Source organism: Dromaius novaehollandiae, chromosome 5, assembly GCF_036370855.1.
Source record: "Dromaius novaehollandiae isolate bDroNov1 chromosome 5, bDroNov1.hap1, whole genome shotgun sequence".
NCBI classification, from domain to species: Eukaryota; Metazoa; Chordata; class Aves; order Casuariiformes; family Dromaiidae; genus Dromaius; species Dromaius novaehollandiae.
The window spans coordinates 64,453,299-64,477,155 of record NC_088102.1 but is presented as its reverse complement, the minus strand read 5'-3'; the positions used below and the strand labels follow the sequence as shown (position 1 = coordinate 64,477,155).

Below are 23,857 nucleotides of genomic sequence, written 5' to 3'. Positions count from 1 at the left end.
GGACAAAAACACATAATCTTATCCTCCTCTCTTCAAAAGTAGATTGCTATGTCCGGTGTTAGAGCCACTGTTTGAACACTAGCCTGTTATTTTATCTTTACTGAGGCACTGTAATACATCTGCTAACACACAAACACAGCTGGATCCTATCATAAGCTTGAATGCAACAAATGGAAAGCGGAAATAGCTTAACCCATGCAGCAGGTTGAATAAATATATAAAACAGTGTTTCTGTAACCAGACTGCCTATAACATGACCAGCCCTCATATTTATAATCCAAGTTTTCTCAGGAAAATACCAACACTGTTACTGTGTAAGAGAAAAGGACCTTCTAGCCCTTGATCCTGCGTGCAAAGACAGGTGCTTAGGGATGCACATGAGAAAAGAGTGATACTTACTGCCACTTCCAGACTCCCTTAACCTGTGACTTGGGGCCTTTCTTAGTTTCAGATTGTACCTTTTAACAAACCTCAATGGATTTTTCTCACAATAATTTATTCAATTGATTTTTTTGAAGCATAGTAAGTTTGTAACATCTACAACAGCCAATGGCAAATAGCTCCACAGATAACACATGTTGTGTGAACCATCTCCTTTTGTTATGCTACAGATTTTATTGGAGCAATGTTTCTTAACAGGAAAAGCTATGAGTTCTATATGTTGGCCTGAGAATATTTGCAAGGTGGTGATAAAGTTCATTCCCAAAGTAGATTAAGGTATGGTTGTGAGAAGTCAGGATCTGCACCAGACTTTTATTTTTCAGAGGAAAGAAATGGCAAAGAAAGTAAGACAGACACTTTTAAACCAGTATCTGTCAGCTCAGTGTAATTAAAAAATAAATAGGAGAGAACTGAACCTCAAAATCTACTTTCAAAGTTTCCAAAGACTGGACAAATATGCTCTGTGTTTAGAGGAGTCATTGCCCAGACTCACAGTCAAAAAATGTACAGGTAAAACAAAACCTTGCTGGAAATTCTTCCTAGGTATGAACTGAGCAGCCTAGTAAACTGGTTAGTAAAAGATAATAAAGTTGCAAGAAATCCAGGCAAAGGATATGAACCAAAACAAGACTTACAAAGTACGTGAGTTTGATAACTATAATCTCAGTATATTTAGACATATTCTTTTTTAAATGTTATGCATGTTTTTAACTGATCATTTTCATTTAAAGAATTTGTAGCTTCTGACAATATGGATAAATATTTTCCCAACTCCAAAGTATGTTCATATATGCAAAACTGATAGTAATAAAAGTAACTTAATACTATAATAAGCCACTCTACTTATGTAAACACTAAAAAATTACTTATGTAATCAGACTAAGTGCCACTGGATCTGCTGACTTTCAGTGTGATTTGTGCTTGTAGGTGATTTTGGTTCCCTCAGAAATACCAAACTCTGTAATTACATAGCCACATAAAATAGAAAAGATTGGATTATGTCACACTACATTCTTCACATCTATCTGGTGTCACATACTGCCCAGTAAGGAAGGCTATCTACTGCTCATCAAGCAGTTTTATTTCAGATTGTGCATAGGTTATCTTCATTGTAGCCATTTGATAAAATAAACAAAACAAAAAAAAAGCAAGTACCAGGAAGAACCAAGAACTAAAAATCAGAGAAGACCAAAATGGATAAACAAACAAACAAACAAATCACAATCCTTGCAGCTAATTTTGCAGACTATTAAGCTTAACACAGGATTTCTAGTAGTGTTTTGAAGAACCCAACTGTTTACACAATCTCTCCGATAATGAGCAAGTCAGAAATATGTTTGTTAGAATAGCAAATAATAACCTAGTGAAGACAAGAGTTACTGGATTTAGATCTATTATAGTCCAAGACTATATTCATCAAGACTACCTCTATAAAAACAGCTTAGACATGTGTCGACCTTTGGAGTGTGACAGTCAAAACTGTGAGTCACTGAACACATTCTCTTTGACACGTATTAGAAGAGATAAACCAGGCCCATTGCAAAATATGACATTAAGTCAACTGCAAGAGAAAACTCAGCATGATTCTCAAATGCAGCAGCTGGAGGGAAGAGTGACAAGAGGGTGGATGACAGGAAACCTGGGGTTCCAGGTTTTGCTCCACTGAATATTTTACTATTAAAAATTCACCCCACTCTCAGCCTTTTATCAGCTACCTTCAGTAGTTCCCCGCTTTTTCTGAAATCCATTCCTAGATGCCCATCCCTCCACAGGCATTTTGGAGGGAATCTACAAATCTGATTCAGGGCTATGGTTTCTTGTACAAGGACTAGGTGCTGCCAAGTCAACAGATGATCACAGTGCTGCAGAAGAGAAGCAATGTTTGCATTTTAAAAGGAGGACCCATGTCAATTTGGTCATTGTCACAATGGTACATAACACACAGCATACATCCTTGTGTGCTGCCACGGGAGCTTTGCTCTTCCCTATTATTATGTCTCCTAAAGCTATGTAATTTAGTAGAACTGTAAGTTATGTGTTATGATTCTGCCTAGCTGACTTTGATAATTCCCTGGTTGCTTTCTTACAGATAGATGGACAGAGCTGGAAATAAAGTGATTCCAGAAAAGGCCATGTAGCACACCTAGATGAAAAGGTAGAACAACTCTAATGTACTGATGTCAGAAATCAGACAGACTCGTTTTTCCAAATTAGCTAAGCACCACAGTGCTAGAGGGATAAACAAATAATTCTGTTTGTAACATATAAATGCAGAACTAATCACAAAAATAGTGCTATACAACTGAACAAATACTGCAGTCAATAAAGAAAGCCAACATCCTAAGCTTTCAGGGAAAACAAAAAAATAAAACTGCTCTGGGTAGTAAGAATTAGAAAAAAAAGTCCAGAGTAAGAGCTAGAAGAATGAGATACTCAGCAGAAAAGACAGTCACCAATGTACTTGCATGAACAGAAAAATACAACTGAAACAGAAAAGAAGCAGGCTGTCTGCCAGCAACCTTGATCTTGATCCCACTGAAGTTAATCACAAATTCCTATCAACTTCAGTTGAACAAGACTGGACATTTGAATTGTACAGAGCTATGGGCTTTGAAAGATGACTACAAAATGCAGCTAAAAGCTTGTTTTAGCAACATTAAACACAGCATTAGCATACCTATTTTATATCAGGTGTTTATAATATAAATATGAAAATTTCCTTATCATTCACTTAACTACTATTGCCCAGAAAACAGCATAGCTCAAGTAGTGATGACTCTGCCACCTTCTATCTAAGCAACAAACATTTTTTAGAGGAGTAGCACCCAATGTCAATTTTTCAAAGACTGAGATATGCAAACTCATATAATGGTATCAGTATATAGTGTCTACACATATATAAACCCAGCAGATTATCTGAAGCAAGACAGTATAACACTGTAAATCTCATGTTGCACATTTAAACTTGCCAAACCCTTGCATACTATGTGTTGCACATTTAAACTTGCCAAACCCTTGCATACTATGAAGGGAAATATAATCATAATTCCAAACTTACAGAATACACAACTAAGCCTACTTATTCATTAAATTTGACCCACACCTGCTTTATCTGATACGGAAGTAATTAATCCTGTGAGAGATACAGCTCAGACATGTAGGATGAAAGCAATATTCTCTATAATCATGACTGTACTATGACCTCCTATTTTAATTCTGTACTTTGGAGACGTGCACAATCTTCAAACGAAGTGCTGCAATTAAAAAAATGGGAAAGACATACAACAGATCTATCGATCTTCATCTTTCCAAGAATATTCTAAACTCAGGACTGGAAGGAGAATATTACAAATATTAGATCTAAGCTATGCAAAGTGCTCCTTCAGCAGCTTGAGCGAGTCATCTAGCTTCTTTGAGTGTGATTTCACTTCTCTCAAACAGTAACAATCATACTCGTCCATTTCATAAGGCAGTTTAAATACAGAATGTTTAATTCCAGGTATTTTTCCTATTTCCTTAAAAATGATTTACAAAGATGTTTATTAATTTTAATAAGTCTTTTCTGAGATGTTATAATGTTCAAAATAGGCAGAAACAGAGACTATTCTTCTGCTGTATTTTCCGTTTGGAAACATCAGAAATATCAAAGTTAGCTCCTCCCCACTTTTTTGGGAAGATTTGCTACATAGATACTGTAAGCTACCATGCCTTAACCGAGGATCAAAGTTAATTAATCTACATTTAACACATCTCCTTCAGAAGGTAAGTCCTTTGAGCTAAACTGGTATTAGCACACCTAAGAAATGGCAGAAGCTGAGAAGCAAGTGCAAAAATCCCTTTCAGCTCATGAAGCTTAACTATAACTCTGGCTATGGAGATGATGTCCTTTCATTAAGTCATCAGTTCTCTAGATCTAGATTTCTCATTGAAAACATGAGCAGAAAACCAAGTGAAAAAAGCTACAATCTACAATAGTTTTCCCTTAATATGTTATCTTTCGAATTATAGAAACACCTGCATCCAAATTTGAGTTTTTATCCTTTAAAATACATACACATGTGTAGTGTATATATGTATATACATGTGTATAGCATATATACACATATATGTGTGTATATGCATATACATAGCATATTTTCCCCTCCCTCCTCTTTCAGAAATGTCCCACTCACACAAGGCGGTAACAGTATTCCTTGTTCTTTGTTCTTTGAGCATTGTTCTTTGAGCATTTCTTCTGTCAAAGATGTTTATTAATCCCCATGATTCAGGTGTTTTTCCTTTTTTCTGTCCATCATTAGCAATATCCAACAGGTTTCAACCTGGACATGCTGTCCTAATCTTTTGTTACAGAGGTAAACACCACTTACATTCTAACTTCTCAGCATCAGAAGACACTCCTCACTGCCTTTCAAGCACCACTTCAAGACTGCATGTAAATATGATTTTATATAAAGACTACTGTTTAAGTACCTAAAGGCAGTAGAATCATTTCTTCTCACCGTGTTTAAATTCTTTTGATTCTTGTATTTCTGTTCTCATACATTTTTCCCACTGTACTTTACCTGCTTTGTTCCCATGATTACAGTTAAAAATTGATTGATACAATGGCTTCTTTTTTCACTTTTTCAGCAAACAGAGCATGCCTCAACCGTATGCTGTACAGCATTTGCTGACAGAACCTTTTTTTTCTTTTTAAACACTTCAGCTGTTTTATTAAATAAGTCACTCAAATGCCGGGAGACACTATATAGTAACATGAAATATGAATGTTCAAATGTGAAAGAAATGAGTATTATTTACCAAGGAACTTTACGTCCAGAAATAATATGGCATCAAAGCAAATAATTTATATGGCCTGCTCCTGCACTTGCTCACTTATGTCATAAGTAGTTTTAAAAGACAACTATTATTTTTTCCTGTTTTCAATGCCTTCAGTGTTAATAGTTTGTTATTTAAACACCTGTGTGCACACAAATACACATACATATTTATACATTACCTGCCTCCAAGGAACTTCTCTATCATTATAATTTCAGAAAAATAAATACCAGTGCCTACAAAGCTATTTTACCAATTGAAAAATACTTGTTTTAAAAAAGAATTGCACTTTTTTTCAATTCTTTTCTGTAAAGCTAGCTACTAAAAATGATTTATGAGGCCAAAACTCAAGCAAAAACTTGTACTGAATTCATTGCATACTTGGACAGAATTCTTATGAACTTCAAAAGCAATTTTTTTTTAAATTTTACTAGAAAGTCAATAGAGATTTATACTGATATGACTACAAATACAGCTTCCTGTATTACATGTTCACACATAAAACAAAACACGACAACAAGCCTAGAATTTCACAAATACACTTCATATAAATGCAAACAGCAATTCCTCCAATGCTGGTATAAAAAACAAGCAAATTTCAAATATGCTACTACTTGCAACCAAAATATTGCCTAAACCCTAACCTCAAATTAAAAATTGTTTCAATTACTACATCATCACCCACTAATACACCTTCTGCTCTAGATGATCACAAAAAATTATCCTAAGTAAACTTGGAGTTCAACAAGACTTCAGTGGTAGTTTTTTTCTCCACTTGGTAAGAATATAGCTAACAGGAGACAGTGTAGAATTATATGGAGCCAGATTTAAAAATATTTAGGCACTTAATGATAGCTGCCTAATGACATTTATTTCTGTAAGTTGCTAATTCTCTTTGATTTCCACATGTTTAGGAATCTGCATACCTGCAAGTGTCCTGCTTTTGGCTTATAGAGATAACAAGGTATGAGAAACATGACCATAAAAAGGGTCTAAATATTTCCTGAATTACCTATGATGAAGAAAAACATTCACAATTGAATATGATTCTAATATGATTCTGTTCTAACAGAATGTAATTTCTCTCATTATTCCAACTGTCAAATCATGTATAGTACATATGAGCAAATACTGTTCCTGTTGAAACTGATATGAATTTTGCCTCTGATTTCAGTGAGAGCATGATTTGGCTTAAGTGCCTGTCCAGAAAGCTTGTGTCTAGTATGTATCTCACAGCAGCTTCAGAGAGATTTCTTTTGCTTACACAGCAAACAAGCAGACAGCAGTACAATACAAGACTAAACTGTAGGGGAGTTCAAATAAAGGCAACACTGATATGGGCTTTAAAGTTAATAGTAAAGTATGTTATCTTTCTCTTGTAAAACACACATCTGTTTAGTCAGAATATCACCAGAAGTATGGGTCAATATTTTCACACCTCTGACATTTGATTCAACATAATAATATTTTACATTTTCATTATCTCAAAAAGCACCCTCCCCTTTCATGATTACAGTTGAAGTCATATACATGTCACTTGGGGGCAGTTTTTGACTTGGCTTATATGCACCAAAAGTAAATGGTCAGCTATACTATGAGTACTACATGGCCGAGTTATGGAAACTTCTCCTTAAAGTAGTCTTATTCTGAAATAATCCATTTTTTGGTGCTTAGGTTTTATTTGATTGGTGGATTTTTCTGAATATAATTTTGCATACCAAAATAGCGAGCTGCCAAACTTTATTTGAGCATCAAGCCACAAGCAAATTTACATCAGAGGCCTATACTAAATGTCTTTCTTCCAATAGCTAATGGAGGTTTTAGGCAGACTAATGGGGGATTTTAGTCTATAATTAAAATAAACCCAAAACCACAAAATTATCTTTGCTAGAAATGAGTGAGATTCACACTATTCTACTACAATACAACTTGTTTAAAGACAGACTTATGTGGTGATTTGTATATATATGTATCTTTTCTATTCTAAAATAAAAATTTGGTTACTCCAAAAGCTGGTTCTGAGCAAATTCCAAGTGGCTCTTCAATTCCTGTCCAGTCTTTCGAGTAGGAATTCTCTCCACGCTCACCTTTTTAGTTGAGAGCGATAGTAATTTCAAAATTTGGGGCAGAATTGTTACCATATGGAGTCAATACAGGGCTTTTCTTGAGAATGGGAGAAAAGGTAACAAACAAAACCTAAACCAACTTCTATCTTGAACTTGAAAACCATGGTGCTTGACTTTTTGTTACTATTATAGTCTAATTTTGAAAATGCTCAACATTACCTCTCCACAGCAAGTACTTACAACTCAAATAACAGAGGCTGTAGCCAATTCCTCCTACAAGCTGACCCAAAAGTGTTACCAAAACCGAACCCTTTTGAAAGCCAAAGCCAAGTTCTTTTCAGAAAAGAAAGAAAAAAGTTCTCTCCAACCATGAATTCAACCTCTCCTCTTTTGCAATATTTTGTGAGCACAGTGGCCAACCTGACACTACAGTATTTTACCTAGTTCCTCCAGTGGTACTACAGTAAGCATGATGCTACATTCTTTTTAGTAAGACCAGCCTTGGCAGGGACAGGGGAAAATGTGGTCTCCTGGACAAAGCAGTGTAAGTTCTTACTGTGGTTGTGCCATTACCAGCCAATCAAGATTTTGCCGCTGCAAGCTATGCATTAATTTCTCCTGGTACTTTAATTTAAAACTAACGAGTTATGTATAACTCAGTGGGCTGCTAACGTGTTACTTCCTGAAGACCCATTAACTCTGGAGGACAGCACTTCAGCATAAAGGCCCGAGGAAATGAAACCTGAGGCTTCTCCTAGCGTACAGCAGAGCACAGCTATTCACAGACCCCCGGTACCTCCAAGCGCCCGCCACGCACCTGTACTTCAGCGCAGGACGCCTTGCGGCAAACTCGGGCCGCAACTGCCCCCTTTTTTTTTTAATCTGAAGCGAAAGAGTTTAAATCCCCAGAGGGGAGAGGGCCCGGAGTCCCCTGGCCCTGCAGGGCGAGAGGCAGCCTAACCCCCCCCCTCCGCCTCGCGGCCAACGGCTCTCTCTGACAGGAGCCCCCTCCCCCGGCCAACGGCTCTCCCTCAGAGCGGCCCCCTTCCGCGCGCCCAACGGCTCTCCCTGACAGGTGCCCCCCCCGCCCCGCCCAACGGCTCTCACAGGAAGCCCCCCCGGCGGCCAACGGCTCCCCCTGACAGGAGCCCCCCCATGGTGAGGCCTCCGCCCCGCTCCGCGCCCGCGGGGCACTGCCGCCCCGCACGCAGCCGGCACCGGGGCACATGGGCTCTCCGCCACCGCCGCCCCGGCCGGGAGGGGTGGGGAGGCGAAGGGCGCCGGTCGGGCCGGCCCGCACACCGCCCCTCGCCTCAAGCGCAGGGCGGGCGATGCTACCTTTCCCTCGCTTTGGTCCCGGGGCGGCAGGAGAGGAGCCGCTGCTTCCCAGGGGCGCGACGTCTGCCGGGCGTGGGGCTGGAGAGGGGCGCAGCCCCCGGACGTCCTCCCGCGCCTCTACGGCACTCGGCTCCGCTCGCCTCGACGGCACGGCACGGCAGCGCTCCGGCGGCCCTGGCTCCCGTTGCCATAGGGACCGGTCCCGCCCCTCGGCGCGCGCGGATTGGCCAGGCCTGACCCCTGCCCGGGCGTCGCGGATGGCTCTGATTGGCGCAGCGCGAGGCAACTCAGGCTAGATTGCGCGGGAGGCCGGGCCGCCGCTACCGCTGTTGCTTGCGCCGCGAAGGTACGTGGCGCTTGCCGCGGTGGGCGGGGCCAGCGCTCCTCTGGCGTCACGAGAGGGGGGGGCGCGCGCGCACCTGGGTGGGGGGGGGGAGGGGTTCACTGAGGGCCCGGCTCGCGCTGTGGGGCGCTTCCCGCCCTCCCCCCCCCCCCCCCGGCGGCCGTTGGGGCGCGCGCGCGGGGGTCAGTTTGCCTCCGTCCGGGGGCCGTTGGGGCGCGGGGGGAGGCAGTTCTCCCCCCCCCTTGTCGGTGAGTGTTCAGTGGTTTCCAAACGCGTTTCTGTTTTTCCTCGTTATGCTGTGAAAGAAACGTTTCTTGGTTGGCTGGGGCCGCAGCGGGAGCGCGTTGGCTGTGTGAAAGCACCTAAGATTCTCAAAAACGAAAGTTTCTGGTGCCCCAAATCACAGAAGCTGCTTCTTCATGGCTTGGTTTTCTTTCTCGTTTTTCATATTCTCTCAGGGGAGAGACTTTCACTTCCGTCGATACTCTGTGTGTGAATGCACTCACTAGGCCACATGGTGTTTCATGCACGCTGCCTATTTCTTAGTTACAGTAAATATTTAGTATTATATGTCTAATGTATGAGACTGAACCCGTATCTTTTCAGACATCCTTTTCCCTGCCTGTTTCTTCTTTTTTCTCCACACGTTTGAGTCGATGACTTGAGGCCTTTAGTTTTTTCCCTCATCTTAGAGGACTGAAAAGGGGGAGAAAATCTTGACCTTCATACAGGTCATACAAGTAAAAATGTTTTGAACCTGTGCATTTGTTTATACTTGGTGTAAGTTTGGCATTTGATTTGTGGATTTCTGTTGTGGCCTATTTTGAAGTGTGGCACCTGCTTTTGCACTGATACCTTCTGAGGGCATGTGTTCAAGAATAAAAGTGTTTGCATGTTATACAGAAAAGTTATATTTGGTGTGTATGAAAGCCTATGGGATAGGTGTAAAAGCAAGTACTCTATAATTTCTATGAAAATAACTTTCTGGAATAAGCATAGGTTCTAGTTGTAACCTGTTTCAAATGTTTCACTACTATGAGCCTCTTTAAACAAAGAGGTATTGTCAGGTACAAATTCTTGCAAAATCTTATCATTCTGCATTTCACTTCTGTTGTTCTGTTTTGTAAGTTAAATGTATAAGCTACTTAATTGTTTTTTAAGTAATGTTGTACAATTGTAATCACTTATACAAATGAGAGGAAAAAAAATAAGTTACTGAGGCATTTATGCAACCTAGGCAAGATACTTGGAACTGCTGTGGGATTCTGAAAACTACAATGACAATTGGAGTCAAAAGTGGTTTTGGAAATCATAGCTTCTGTGTTATGCATGTGAAACAAAAATGGGGATGTAAATTTTCTATAATGGTATGTGTGATGATAAAAAACTATTAAAATAATAGGGCTAATGACTCAGCTCTACATAGCTCTCAGGGAAATACTTTTGATACTACAAAACTTTTCTTTAGTGCTTTTTCACTTTAGATATTCAGTTACATTTTTGGTTGGCATTCTGTACTGGTTTGTAGACTATAATTTGGGGGGAGGCCTGGAAACACAGGAATTAAATGTGAATTCTGACTTACATTTAAGTAATCACAAATGACCTATTTAAAAAAATCCAAGTAGCTGTTCTTATATGAATGGTTGAAAAGAACCCATGATACTTAAAATTTAGTTTAAAACATGCCAGAAATATGCAATACTGTGGTTTACCCAGATAAAATGCAAAGCCACAGAAGTGCCGGTTCTTCTTGTGCATAAGGAAAGCCGGTTGGGATGGGACCTTTTGATATGTCACAGGACCCACAAGTGTAACTAGTGGTAGGCAGCAGGGCCATGCTCTGATGGCATGGCACTGGCCCAGCGTTGTCACCTGCGTGTTGTCAGGGATGGTTTACATGCTATGTGCTGAGGCAGGAAATAAAACCACTAATGGTTTCTGGTTGAAGTTTAGCCAGAAGTGACCTCAGCCAGGGTGCTGCAAACATGGCCATCCTCACTTTTTGCAGCTTAGTTTAATGTTACAGCACAGATGGGTTTTTCTAGCATGGTTGCATGGATGCAGTTTGTCCTTATGTTTGCTGTACGTTATAATTGTGGCTAAGAGGAAGACTGAGGTGTTTGGGAGACAAAGGAGGAGGGTGCTCTTCTGTGCACCTTTTTCTCAGCAGCCGTGCCGGCTTAAAGAGCTCATGCTGCGCGTCTCCTCATGCTGCTCTGCCATGCTGTTTCACTTTTTTTCTTCCATGGCTGCAAAGTAGATCAGTTAGCTGCTGGTTATTTAAAATTCATGTATTTTTGCTGCTTCTGCTGCAGGAGAGTGAGGTAGAGGAGCATGGAGGACAGATGGAAATTCCTTAAACCAGTATTGGCAGCAAAGGGGGCGGGAGGGGGACTGTGAAACTGTGCCCTTGTAGCAACAGTAATATGGGACACCTGGTGGTCGTTCCCTCTGACAAGCACGATGCCAAGCTGGTCTAGAATATGTGGTACTAAAAATGTCCATTAGTGATTTACATAAACAGTCTGTAAACCAGAAAGGTTCTGGGACAGGAGTCCAAGATTTCGTGGTGGTGATCAACATATGAGATGTTCTAGTATGTCTGAATGCAGGAAAACTCATTTTGGTTTATAAAGTGAGATTAAAATACATTCACTTTAATGCAATATCTGGGGTTGTTTTGTTATGACTTCCAGCTTTATTTATACACTTTTTTTCCTTCCTATTGCTTGTTACAAGATGGTCTTAGCTTATTAAGACTGTCATCTTTTTGGCTCTTGCTATTCTTTTTCTTTCCACTTAATTCCTTTGGGTTTGTTTATGGGTTTTGGGGGTCTCTTTTGCTCAGACCCCCACTGGAGTTGGCCAGAGAGTTTTTGAAGCTGTTTGATTACTGTTTTAGATGGCTTAGAAAAGGCTTTTTGGAATCCTAAGCATCATAACTTAGGTTTCAGCATTCAGGAAGCTGCAAGGTTTGAAAACTGTTAAGGGTTTCAGTATTGCAACGGAAGCGGTTACCTTAATCTGAACTTGAGAAACAATGTTCTTAATGCTGGACATAGCATGGCAGAACAGAAGAAAGGATTGTTTTTGACAGTATTTTTAATACTGTTCCAGTATGTTAGCATGATGGGAAAATTTCAAGAGGGCTTGTACATATCAGAGTGTCCTTAATATTCTCTTGATGTGTGTGTGTGTGTGTGTGTGTGTGTGTGTGTGTTTGTGGGTGGTTTGTGTGTGTGTGTGTGTGTGTGTGTGTGTGTTTTCTTTTTTTTTTTTTTTTTAATTTCCTGTGAGGTTATTGACTGGAACTCTCATCGTCAGAGTTAGAGAATTAGGTAATCAAGTGGCTCTGGAGTGGTAGTCCTGGGTTCTGGCTCCTACGCTGCTTTTTATCTCTGCTCTGGGAAATCCAGTGACAAATGTGACTTTTGTCATGGGCAGGAAGTGTCATTTCCTCAGAGTAAGACTGGGGAGAACAACTAACTCATTAGTGTTAGTTTCTGTTTTAACCACAGAATAAGCCATAACTTCAAGGCTGTCCAAGTAACTGTTGGTGCCAAAGTAACTTTTTCTGCATAGTTTGGTCCACCAGAAGATGGAGTAGGAACAGCAGGAGCCTTATTAACCTATATAACTTCTTTCCTTTTGGTTAGGAAAGACATCTAGAAATGAGAAAGCAGCTTATTCTCTATCCCTCTATGATCCTGGCTATGCTGTTACTGGAAAAAGTCATGCTTAAGTAGTACAGTATGTGGTTTCCTGTGTCCTGTGTAGCTACTTGCTATCCACTGAACTGAGGTTGCTAAGGTAACTTTCTATATGTTTCTCAATGGCTACAAGCTAATGGATGTAACCACAGACCTGACATGGAAATGAAATAGTGATGGTAAAGCTGAGCGTCCTGGTTAAGTGCTTAATTTATTCAGTGCAGAAAGTCCGTTGACTTCATATGAAAGTAGTGAGGTAGCAAGAATGCAGTTAACTTGTTGAGGGGCTCTGTTGTGGCTGGCGTGTCCTTGAGGAGGCCAGTGTGTTCAGAGGAGATATGTCAGCTAAGTGTATGGCCTGCACATTTTCTTCTTTTAGATTCCTGCCTGGAATCTTCCCTAACCTAACAAGTTCAGCTCATGTCCTCCCTGATTAATACTGCCAATGGTTTTTACATATGTAAGCAGTCAGAAATTCTTTATCCAAATGTAGTCACTGGCTTTACTAGTTTATCAGTTATGGCCCCCTCCTAGCTTTCAAGAGACTGTTCTGCACCTGAGTTACATCCTGTGGATGTAGCCTCTTGTTCTAACAAGATTAGATTTTTTTTTCCTCTCAGAAGAATAACTTCCTTACATTTAAGCCTCAGTATGGATATCCTGACTGATAAGGGAGTAGAGGAATTGTACTCTATTTTAGCAGTGCTCCTAGTTAAAAATTCAGTAAGCTTCAGGCTGTGTCCAGTGCTTCAGATAGCTAAGAGGGTCCTACTAAATTATTTTTTAATTATTGTTATTGCTTAGTTTGTCTTCTATGCAGAGAGGAATATTTGTCCCTAAGTTTGCCATATCTTTTGTTGTTTACTGATAAGTAGATTGCCTTACTCTGGTAACTGAGGCATGGGTCTGACTTATTATTTCTTATGCAGCTGAGATGAATTTTCCTGATGCCAGATATCTCTTTCTGGTGTAGAACTGCAGCAGTGTTGTATGTTACTTTCAGCTAGTAAAAGCCTTTCTGGGAAATGAAATTTAAAACAAAATGCTTCAGATAGCACTAATCCAAAAGTTGGAATTCAGAGCTGAAAACTGCAATTTTTTTTAAAGAACCTCTTCCAGGCTGCGGGGGGGAGGGGGAGTAACCTCTAACCTGCTGCCTTGTAAACCAAGGGTACAAATCCTGTTACTGTGAATTAACCATGGCATGACCTTAAGACATGTCTGCTATTCTGCAGTAAAAGGTACCTCACCCCTCCATGAAAAAAATAACAAGCTAGTTTTAGAAGAAACAAATCAACAGCTAAAGATGTTCATCTTGTTTCTTTTCACGGGTCCCATGCTGTTCTGAGGCCTGCTGCTTTGAGTGGTGATGATCATCATTGCCTCAACTGTTTCAAGATCGTTTTCACTCTCTATCCGTCACAAGGTGGTAAGAACTGTAATTAGTTATGCTGTTTATTTTTTTTCTCTCCGAATGCTATGTGGCTACTTCATTTCAGGCTGGAACCTGCTTTAGGTGAAGGATGGAGCATATCTGGCTGGGTCATTCCCAGCTTTTTGGGGCCACACTGTCCCCTCCTGGGATCAGAGGCACTTTGGGTGGCATGACCCCAGCCGTGGGGTTGGATGTGTGCCCTTCTCATGACTTGGAGCACATGTGGTTGGGTCACTTGGTGGAGCTACTTCTGGTTGTGTGAGTAAGTGGCACTAAACATGAGGTGGATTGTTCTGGTGAGCAATTGGAGGTTTTTTTAGTCCTGTTTTGGTGTTAGTTATCTACTAAGAGATGCAACTAGAATATATTGATTGCATCTCTTGAAGAATTCCATTGCAGTAGTTAATTTGGAGAGGTAGAGAACTATTCCATCTTCTTTTAATGTTGACCAAAAAAACCCCTCTGGCTAGAATAAAGAACATAGTTATCCTTATTACTGCAACTATTTGTACTGCAGTAGTAGGAACTGCAGGACCCCTGCACCTCCCTTCTGTTAGGTGCTGAGCAGCACAGACACAGAATGAGAGAGAACCTTGTTCATGAAAATTTGTAAATCTAAAGCTATTCTATATTAGCTTTCATCTTCTGCCTCTCATTTCTTGGGCATGTACCTGGTTGGCCTTCTGCCGCAGATTTCAGTGATGTATTCACTTTCAAACTGACAGTTTATAACTTTATAATTTTAAAAAATATTCTGTCCTTTCCTGTGTTATGAGTGAAAGGAAAAACAAAATGTCATGTTAAGTTAGGGTTGGAAATGATGAGGAGGGATAAATAAACTTTCTCATAATATAAAATTTTATTTACCAAACTTTAATATGGTATCTTCCATAGAACAAAAACAATAAATCTGAGTCTGATCAAAGAAGGTGCTGTTTCAATTGCATTTCTTTTATAAAGATAAACTTGCTCAGTCAGCTCCAGCTTTTTAGTTTCTCTTTAAGAGTTTCTGAACGTAGGAGCCAAATAACTTTATCTGGAAACAGGAACATTTGGACTTCAGTGCAGCAAAACATTTAAGGAAATGCTTAGGTCTATGCTTACTTGCTTTTGAGCATTTGTTTATTGCATACATATTACAGAAAAATATACTTTTTAAAGCAGACTGAGTGCCTCAGGACTTTAGGTTAACAATCAGGAAAGGTAGGCTTCCTTGACAGTTTCAGCTTTACATTGACTAAAATAAAAATAAAAAAATACAGACAATTTTTATTCTGGAGGAAATGGAAGAGAGCTTAGCTTCAAAAGATGTGTTTCAATGTGTCAAAGGTGGAGAAAAATGTGGACGCTGGTAGAAGACCTGTGGATCACTTCAGTTTTGAGGCAACGTGGAGAAGTTGCAAAGAGAAGACTGAAGAGGAATGGTATCTTGCTTAAGAAGGAGTTAAGACATCTAAGCTGATGCAAGCTATTTTGGTGGTTCCAACTGAAGAGGGAGTGGTTTGGAAATGAGATAGTAAGAAACAGAAAGAAACAAGAAGTAAAAGATAGTACTGCAGTTGGAGAAGGTAGTGTGTAATTTACAGCACTCTTTTGGGCCTCTGATTTCCATTTAATGGAAACGTTAACAAGGTAGAAAAAAGGGCTTGTGGTAAAGGATGTGCAGTGTACATATTTAACACCAATCTTGTACATATTTTTTTCAAGTCATCTGCGGTTTATATAATACTATTGCCATTATACAGGAGAACAATAACACCTGAACATTAGGCAGAGACTTAGATATCCACCAGGTATGTTTAAGATTGCAATAGTCTTTAAAAAAAAAAAAAAAAAAAAAAAGCCTCAATCATTTAAAATCATATCTACTTCTTTGCTGCCATAATTATATGCATATAATTGCTATTCAGTTATTGCAGGGGGAGGGTAGCAATAAATGAGGGAGTTTTGTTTTATGGTGTTCAGGGTTGGTTGTTTTTTATTTTTTGCAAATCTTTGACTACTGGAGGGAAGTCAGCAGAGGTGTTTCACAAGGATTTTTACCAGGCTGTCACTTGATGTTACCATAAATGATCCCCCAAAGGGGTAGAAGGTGATATGAGAAAGTTTGTGGTTAACAGTGGATTTCTTAGAGTATTAAAACTGAAAGCTGACCTTCAATTTTAGAGCTGCAAAAGAGTCTCATAATACTCAGCAGCTGGTGATAAAGCAGCAAATGATATGCTAATAATGTAAAGTGATTTACCTTGAGGAAGAGCAGTCTTAATTTTACTTTCAACATGGCAGGCTCTGGACTATTCCTGTTATTGCTCAGACTGGACGTGTAGTTAGAAAGTTCTGTGAAGCCATCAGCTCAATGCTCAGTTGTGGCCAAAATAGTAAGTAGTAGGAATAATGAAATTTCTAGGAAAATGAAAGAACAAATGCAAAGGATCGTTGCTGCATAAATCCACGGTATACCTATATCTTAAATATAGCATGCAGTTCTGTTCTATTTCTTTGTCTCAGGTAAAGTACGCTAGGACTAGAAAGCTACAGAAGAAGGCAACAACGGTGAGCCCAAGCGTGGAATGGCTTCTGCGCTGGAAACAAATAGACTTCTCAACCTGCAGGAGAGATGGCACTGGGACAGAGATGGCAGAGATTTGTACAAGAGTGGCATGCTGGAGGTAAATAGTAAAGAAATGCTTGCTATTTCTTTTCATACAAGAAAAAAAGCATCAAATGAAATTATCAGGTGGCAGATTCAAAACTAATCAGTGTTTCTTTCTCCCATTTAGCACACAGTTAAACAGTAGACCTGAAGTTTAAGTGGATTCAAAAGGTATCCAAATACCTTCATGGAAAAATTCATTTAGGACAAAAAAAAGAAAAACTGTAAAGTTTTAACTTCTCTCTCAGGACATCCCTGAACTACAGGTCACTAGAGGCTGGGATAGCTTTTATATACTTGCAATTCTCTGTTGGTTGCTGTGGTAGATGGGATATTGGGCTGAATGGATCTTTTGCCTGAACCAGTATGACCTCTGTGTGCCATGCTATTATAGGATTTATTTGCTGTTTTTATTCATGTTTTCATTTAATATTTTTTAAGTGCTTGGTGTGGGGAAAGCATAGCAGTCTAGTGCAGCAGTGGTAGAGCAGAAAGCTAGGTGTGAGCTAAGATGAGAAGAGGGAAAGTAAGATAAGATGGGATTAATGAGGAATGTGCTGAACACTGCCGCCTATGTCTTGTTGGTGTTGCATGTTGCAGCTTCTTAACTCTTTTTGCTCTGTGAGGTAATTCTACCTTACAGGCTGGATTGCAAATCAAAGTTAAAGTGTAAACTTTCTAACTGTGTTGTGGAGAAAGATGTGGTAGGATTCTGACAGATCTCCAAGAGACTAAAGTTCAGAGCGTGCTTTTCACTTTGTGTATTGTGCAAAGTACAGTTCTGCTCTTTGGGCACTGTGGATGAAAAGTGCTATTACCTTGTTTTTGTCATGAATTTTAGAAACCTAAGAAGACCTTCCTTTCTTCTTAGGTTTTTAAATAACAATACTTGGTTCCTGATGAGAATATTTTTCAGTTGCGGAAAAAATAATAATGAAAGCTATTAGCAGAATGTAATGTTAGAGCTGAAAATGCAAAGCACATAGCTGAAAAAATACTAGGTCTCATTTAAAAAAAACTCCCAAAGGAGAGGGGAAGCACAAGTGAGTGCAAGTAGGTACAATTGTGTGACCAAGCGAGTGTGTGAGTGAGCACGTGTGAGAGTATGCAGAGGTATCAGTGCAATTGCAATGCTGTTGAGTGTGCAAGTGTGTGCACAGGTGTGAGCAAGCATGCAAGTGAATGCATGTGAGAGTGCTTTTTAGGAAGTAAGAAAGTTGAGGTTTTGAACCGTAATTTATGGCTTTTCTTTTTGCCCTGCAGATGTGATTGTGAAGAAGTGGCTGCTGCTCCCCAATCTTCTGCATATCCAGATTCTATTAATTTTTCCCTGCTACTGTTCCAAAGGGATTGTGCTGAAGACCAAATAATCAAGTGAAATTACAACAAGAGCATTCCCGGTCTGGAAGCCATTCCCACAATCTTTCTAGACATACCACAACGTAAAGCTCCCTTCTTTTGTCCGCTAGTTATGCTGAAATGAAGTATGCACACTTGTGGACATCTGTAGAGTATTGCTGACAATATTTACAGTTTTGAAAGTTGTTTGTGTGCTCATGAGAACAGTGAGTTCCAGACTGGAAAGACATAAAAACTGGAGACTTGTTTCCTCACAGTGCAAGAAGGAACAATACGTAGCAAAAAGTAGTGTTGGTGTCCTTGTTGGACCCCACTATTGCCTTTTTCCTGAAAAACTTGTGAGGAAATTTGAATATTAGAAGAATGGGAGGAGATGGTTGCAAGCTGTGTTCCATCCAGTATTGTGTTGGACCCTAGCCATCAGGAAACATTTTGTCTGCTGCAGAGATGAGAGGTTCTCTTCAGTAGTAGTATTGTGAGCCAGAGACATAAATGATCTCTGGCAAGGGGTGTGACCTTATTACAGAAAGAAATCATCCCAACTTTTACTTTCTTTGGTGGAATTTTTAAGAGGGATTTCTGCAAAAGAAATTTGCATGTTTTGTACTGACCTACATAAACTCTACCTAAGTATAGGAATAAGTTAGGAATTGTTTCACTCTGCTTATGTCACCCTTTATGTTTTATCAACCATTAATCTTTACTCTTTTGCCAATTCATGTGTCTAATACTGCATTGCAAATATCTTTCTCCCTTCCAAAAATATTCATAAAAATCAGACTGGGGGAGAATAAGTCTTGAAGAGCATTGTCTGTACTCTGCTTGCTAGTGCCAAGCTGTGTGGCTAGAAAATGGAAATGCAGACTTCTACCTACTGCAGAAGAATGGAAATAAATCGTAACACAAGGTTATACAAAAGAAATTATATATCCTGGAGCTGGAAATTTGATAGACCAATATAATGTGTTTTAATGTCTTAAGCTTTATTTCAAAAGACAAAAAAATCTATGTGAACACTTGTTTTAGTATTTAACTGATAATTCTAGCAAATATATCTGATTTGGACAAAGTTATGTGGTTGACCTGAATGGTCCATGTCTCGGGGGGGGGGGGGGAAGCAGGCATGAGGAGGTGACAGCTGGAAACAGTACAAAGAACCTTGTGTAGAAAGAAAATTAAGATTGCTATGTACACACATAGCTGACACTTGTTTTCAAGAATGTTTTTTGCAGAAGCATGAATTAGTGATGTGAAAACAAAATAATTATAACTAAAGTTATTTTGAAGACCAACATCGAATCTGTTGTGCAGGTAAGTGTCCATCACACTATAATTACTTAGATGTGATTTCTGCTTATAGGCATTTTTAATGTGAAATGTTTTACAGTACTTAGGCTTCACACTAATTCTGTGAAATAGGTAAATGTTAAATCAAGAGTTTCATAGACTGTGAAACAAAGAAGTTATTCTATGTTGCGGAGAAAGTTCCACCCTATGAATAAAACTCAAGATGTGATTCCAAATTTCTTGATAAAATTTAGAAGTGGAAAAGCAGCACGGTGAATCAATATATAAGAGCGTCCTAGAATTGGTTAGCTACATGCTGTCAACATTTCTAGTGTTGTCTTTGGATTAAAGGTGGCTCATACTGCCTTTCTTTTCTTTATAGCATTCGTTGCAATTGACGGAAATGTCAAGTCACAAAAGGTAGTGGAGATGAAAATAGCTGTGAGGCAGAATGACCTCAAAAATAGATGAGGACAACAACAATTCTTCTTTTGGACCTTATCTCCTTTATTTATACTATCACTTCTTCTGGCCTGACTCCCACAGTGCTGCCCTGCCATGTTCTAGGCCTCTTACCCTCTCCCCTACCAAGCTGTTACGTACAATGCAAAAGCTTTCATCAGTATATCTGAAAGCACTTTGCAGTTACTGTTTCACAAAACCCACAGTTAGATAACGTACATTTTGCAGGCTGGTAAACCGAAGCCAGGATAATCTGTTTTGCCCAAATAAACTGTACCCATTGTAACTGTTATCAAACTCTTTCTGTGAGCCTCAGGCTGCAATCTGTAACTCAGTTTCAAAAATGGAGTAGGTTTGGTTGCTTCATCAGAGGACTAGAAGGCTGACCTATCAACAAATGCGTTTCCTTCATGTCATGTGTGTGAGCATCTCCCCAAAACTGCCTGCGAACCTCTGCAGCCCCTGCTGGCCCTTCCTGAGCAACATCCTTCCCCAGCCCACCCAAATCACGCAGGCTCCCTGTTGAGTAGAATCGCTAGACCTGCAGGGATGGAAACAAATTTGATCCTCGAATGAAGCTGTAAGGCTGTATCATCTGGTCCTGAGACAAGACTCCCTTTAGATGAATGACTGCAGACATAGGGTCCCTCATAGGACTCAAGTTTTAGGTAAGAATTGATGTCTTCCATGCATCAAAATATTCTGACTTTTGTAACGTTAAGGTTTTGTGTAGACTGCAATTTATGTAATTTAACTGTTTGAAGGCTTGTAAAGCCAGTAAAGATACAAGCATCAGATTTCTACAAATCCTCATTTGCAGCAACTGTCCAAAGCATTCAATTCATCTCCAGTACTTAGTGATAACAGAGGGATGTGTGTTTTAAGCATGGGTTTTAAAAATGCTTTCAATAAAAGCTCTACCTCTGTTCGCACATCTGTCTGCCTTTTGCCATTAGGCTAGCAGCAGGTTTGTCTTTGAAGTCCTTTTGTTTGCAGAGGTATTAGCCATGCTCCATTAGTACTTTTTAGTCTGCATGCATTGCTGTCCGTTCTATGTACACTTAGTTTGGAGCATAATACAGCATTTGTTCTTTATTACTAAATTAATGGTTTCTAATGAGTCGGTCTTCTGTGTTACGGAAGTCTGTGTTGACCCTGGAAAATGAGGTAGGCTAGGTCTGCACAACACTAGGTGGTGAAATAGCTGTGTGCTTATTAGGGAAAAAGAAAAGGAAATACAGCAGTGAAATAATGCTAGTATTGGTGGTTATGCTCTAGGGGCTTATTGAATTTTCAGAAGTGAATTTTTGAATTTCTTTTCAAATATCAAAGAAGACTTCATGAGTCAAATTTAGGGCTAAAAGGGAGTCTCTGTTTTTGGAAGCAAGGCCTTGTGGTCTGATTTTTTTCAGAGACTGAATATATTCTAGGGTTTGCTGCAAATCCCCTGCAGTGAGAAGTCACAGGGAGCCTTAACAGACTTTGTTATGATGCATGCTGTCACAGAAACGGACAGTTTCAGCTTTTTGTTCTGTCTACCCTCATCTTTTTGTCTGAATGCAACATAATAACTTTTGAGACTGCATCTAACCAATTCCAGACTTTCAGGGAACATTTTAGATATCGGTGAGATCAGCCCTGTTAATCTTCATGCAAATAGGAAATGAATAAAGCTTAATTTCCACTCAAATCAGATAAAGAAGGATTTTTTTTTTTTTTTAAACGTTTTCAGTGCAAGCACTCTACATCTGTTAGGCTATCTGTCTTTTTCCCTAGAAAACTGTGTGGTGACTGCAGAGCTAATGAGACTGTGATATGAGAGAAGCTAAACACTTAAAAGTGGTATAAATGAGAATAGGCTTTTAGCCTGACTATTCCAAACTCAAGGATTTGTGCTAGCAGTAATTTCAGGAAAAAGGCAGAAGAAAAATTCTGTTTCAAATCCATATCATTGTCCCTTAATGAAAGCTGTAAGAATTCACTGTATATATACTCATAGACATGCTGGGAAGATGACAGCTGATGTTTCTTGTACTTCCGTCTGTTTTTAAAACAATCAATTGCAGTCTCAGTTAACAAAAGACAGAGATCAGTGATGATCAGTATTAGATACTCTGCTACTTTTGGAAAGTAGAGTAGGCAGGAACTAAATTTATGGTACTTAAATGAATGGTAGAGCCATTTTATAAGGCTGGCACACTACTCAGATTTTAAATCTTCAAGACTTCTCTTTTTTTCTTTAAAGAAAAATTGTGGCTTACTGTTTTTCTGACTTAAACCTTATGGCTTTTTCAAGGTTTTTTAATGTCAGATAGGAGATAGGCATTTTACTACACAACCAGGCTAGAGTTGGATTTGTTTTCAATAACGTGATACTAGGAAGAACAAAATGAGCTCACTAACAGAACATGAACAAACAGCTGGAGGACCTAGCTGTACATTAGTTTGGTATTTTGACACAGTCTTTTGCAGGTCAAGGATTCAGCTGGGTAACTTTGGGGGGTGCTAGGATGTTGCAGTTGGATTCATCCATTGGTTTTAGTGGAATAAAGCCAAGATGATTTTGTTCTTTTTCAGGCTATGTTTTCAGTGAAACCAGAGCAAAATGTTCGTTGATTTAAATAGAAAATCAAGATCATGCTTAATGCTGTGTGAAGAACTGTGGTGTGATTCCTGACTTGGGTGAGAAATTTCTGCCCTTCCAAAGGACTATGCAGTACTGTAATGGAAGTAATATTTGTGGGTGACATGTATGCAATATAACCATTTTTTCTGGAAGATTTGAGATTTAGTTAAAATGAGACAGCTAAAGATTTTTCTGTTAAAATGTTTTGAAGAGTCACCGGTCTACACTTTTACCACACATGAGTGTAAAATTAAACACTTGCTGCACTGCAAAATGCAGCACTTCGTTATGAAAAATTAGGTATTGGAATAAGGTAGAATTAGCCTGTGACACTATGGAAGTGCCATTCCTGTATCCATATTATTTTCTATATCCTTCAGCTATTCTCTTGAGTGTATTTGTCAAGCAGATGCCTGCTACCATTTAAAACTTATTTCCTAAATATAAATGTAATATTAAGTCATAAGTCATTTTTTTATTAATTTTCTTACTAGGTTTGCAAATGCTTTAATACTGCCCAGGTGCTGCCCTTAATTAGGATAAGTGCTGTGTTTCTCCATGTTGCATCACTGCTTCACTGTAGAAGAATGACTTGACTGTGGATCCTGAGAACCTCTGCTAACAGGTAGGCGATTTCTCTGATGCCTCTGGAAGATGAGAAACAATGTTCCTAATACATTCTGCAAGCCCATACTCAGGTGCATAATTCTGGTCCTGACAGAATTCCTGTTGTATTCAGCAGGATTATTCTGATGGATAAGGCATATCCATGAATACGGCGCTCGTGATGAGGCCCGAACTGTGTGGTATGCAGATTAGTAGACTAACTTCTTGAAGCTTCTCAGTGTGCAGGTGCACACACGAGCACACGTTAGTTATTTCCTCCCACGCATGCCTGAGCTCTGTCCCAAGTTGTTAGGTGAGTTGTGGTGTGTGGTAATGCTGTTTGCTTCTTTCGCCTGCAGGTTGACTACTGCAGTCAAGTGCAGGAAAGTTCTCCACTGAACGGAGGTCATTTTGATTGCAACAATACTCAGTTTTGTCCCTCAGATGTGTGGCTGTGTTTCTGCTTATGAAGGTAAACAGCAAAGACAAGCTATAAATGCTTCTGAATAATGTGCTAGTATTCCAGTCTTATATAACTGTCATTAAGTATAATATGCTTTTTTAACCAATTAAAGCATCTTGGCAAGGATGTCAGGTATTTTAAATTAATTCTGCTGTTTCCAGAACATCCACTAGAAAAATCTGTTGAGTTTGAATCATTGACACCCCCCCCCCCCCAAAACGTGAAAAATAGTTTTACAAACGTTCTC

At 39.5% G+C, this 23,857-nt stretch overlaps 2 protein-coding genes across 19 annotated transcripts in view; one reads left to right on the top strand and one right to left on the bottom strand.

The window, feature by feature from the left end:
• The window catches only part of NUCB2 (nucleobindin 2), a 28,061-nt gene extending 19,173 nt beyond the window's left edge, over positions 1 to 8,888 (bottom strand). The window contains exon 1 of the mRNA XM_026104481.2: positions 8,664 to 8,888. The gene's annotated coding sequence lies outside the window, so the exon portion shown is untranslated. The remainder of the gene's footprint in view (positions 1 to 8,663) is intronic.
• A 19-nt stretch (positions 8,889 to 8,907) lies between these two features.
• The window catches only part of PIK3C2A (phosphatidylinositol-4-phosphate 3-kinase catalytic subunit type 2 alpha), an 82,073-nt gene continuing 67,123 nt past the window's right edge, over positions 8,908 to 23,857 (top strand). For 3 of the 18 annotated variants that reach the window (XM_064513091.1, XM_026104469.2, XM_026104477.2), the window contains exons 1-6: positions 14,048 to 14,148; positions 16,663 to 16,823; positions 18,071 to 19,477; positions 19,836 to 20,583; positions 22,493 to 22,597; positions 23,036 to 23,166. The gene's annotated coding sequence lies outside the window, so the exon portion shown is untranslated. The other 15 variants (XM_026104465.2, XM_064513101.1, XM_064513088.1 and 12 more) reach the window with 14 other exon arrangements.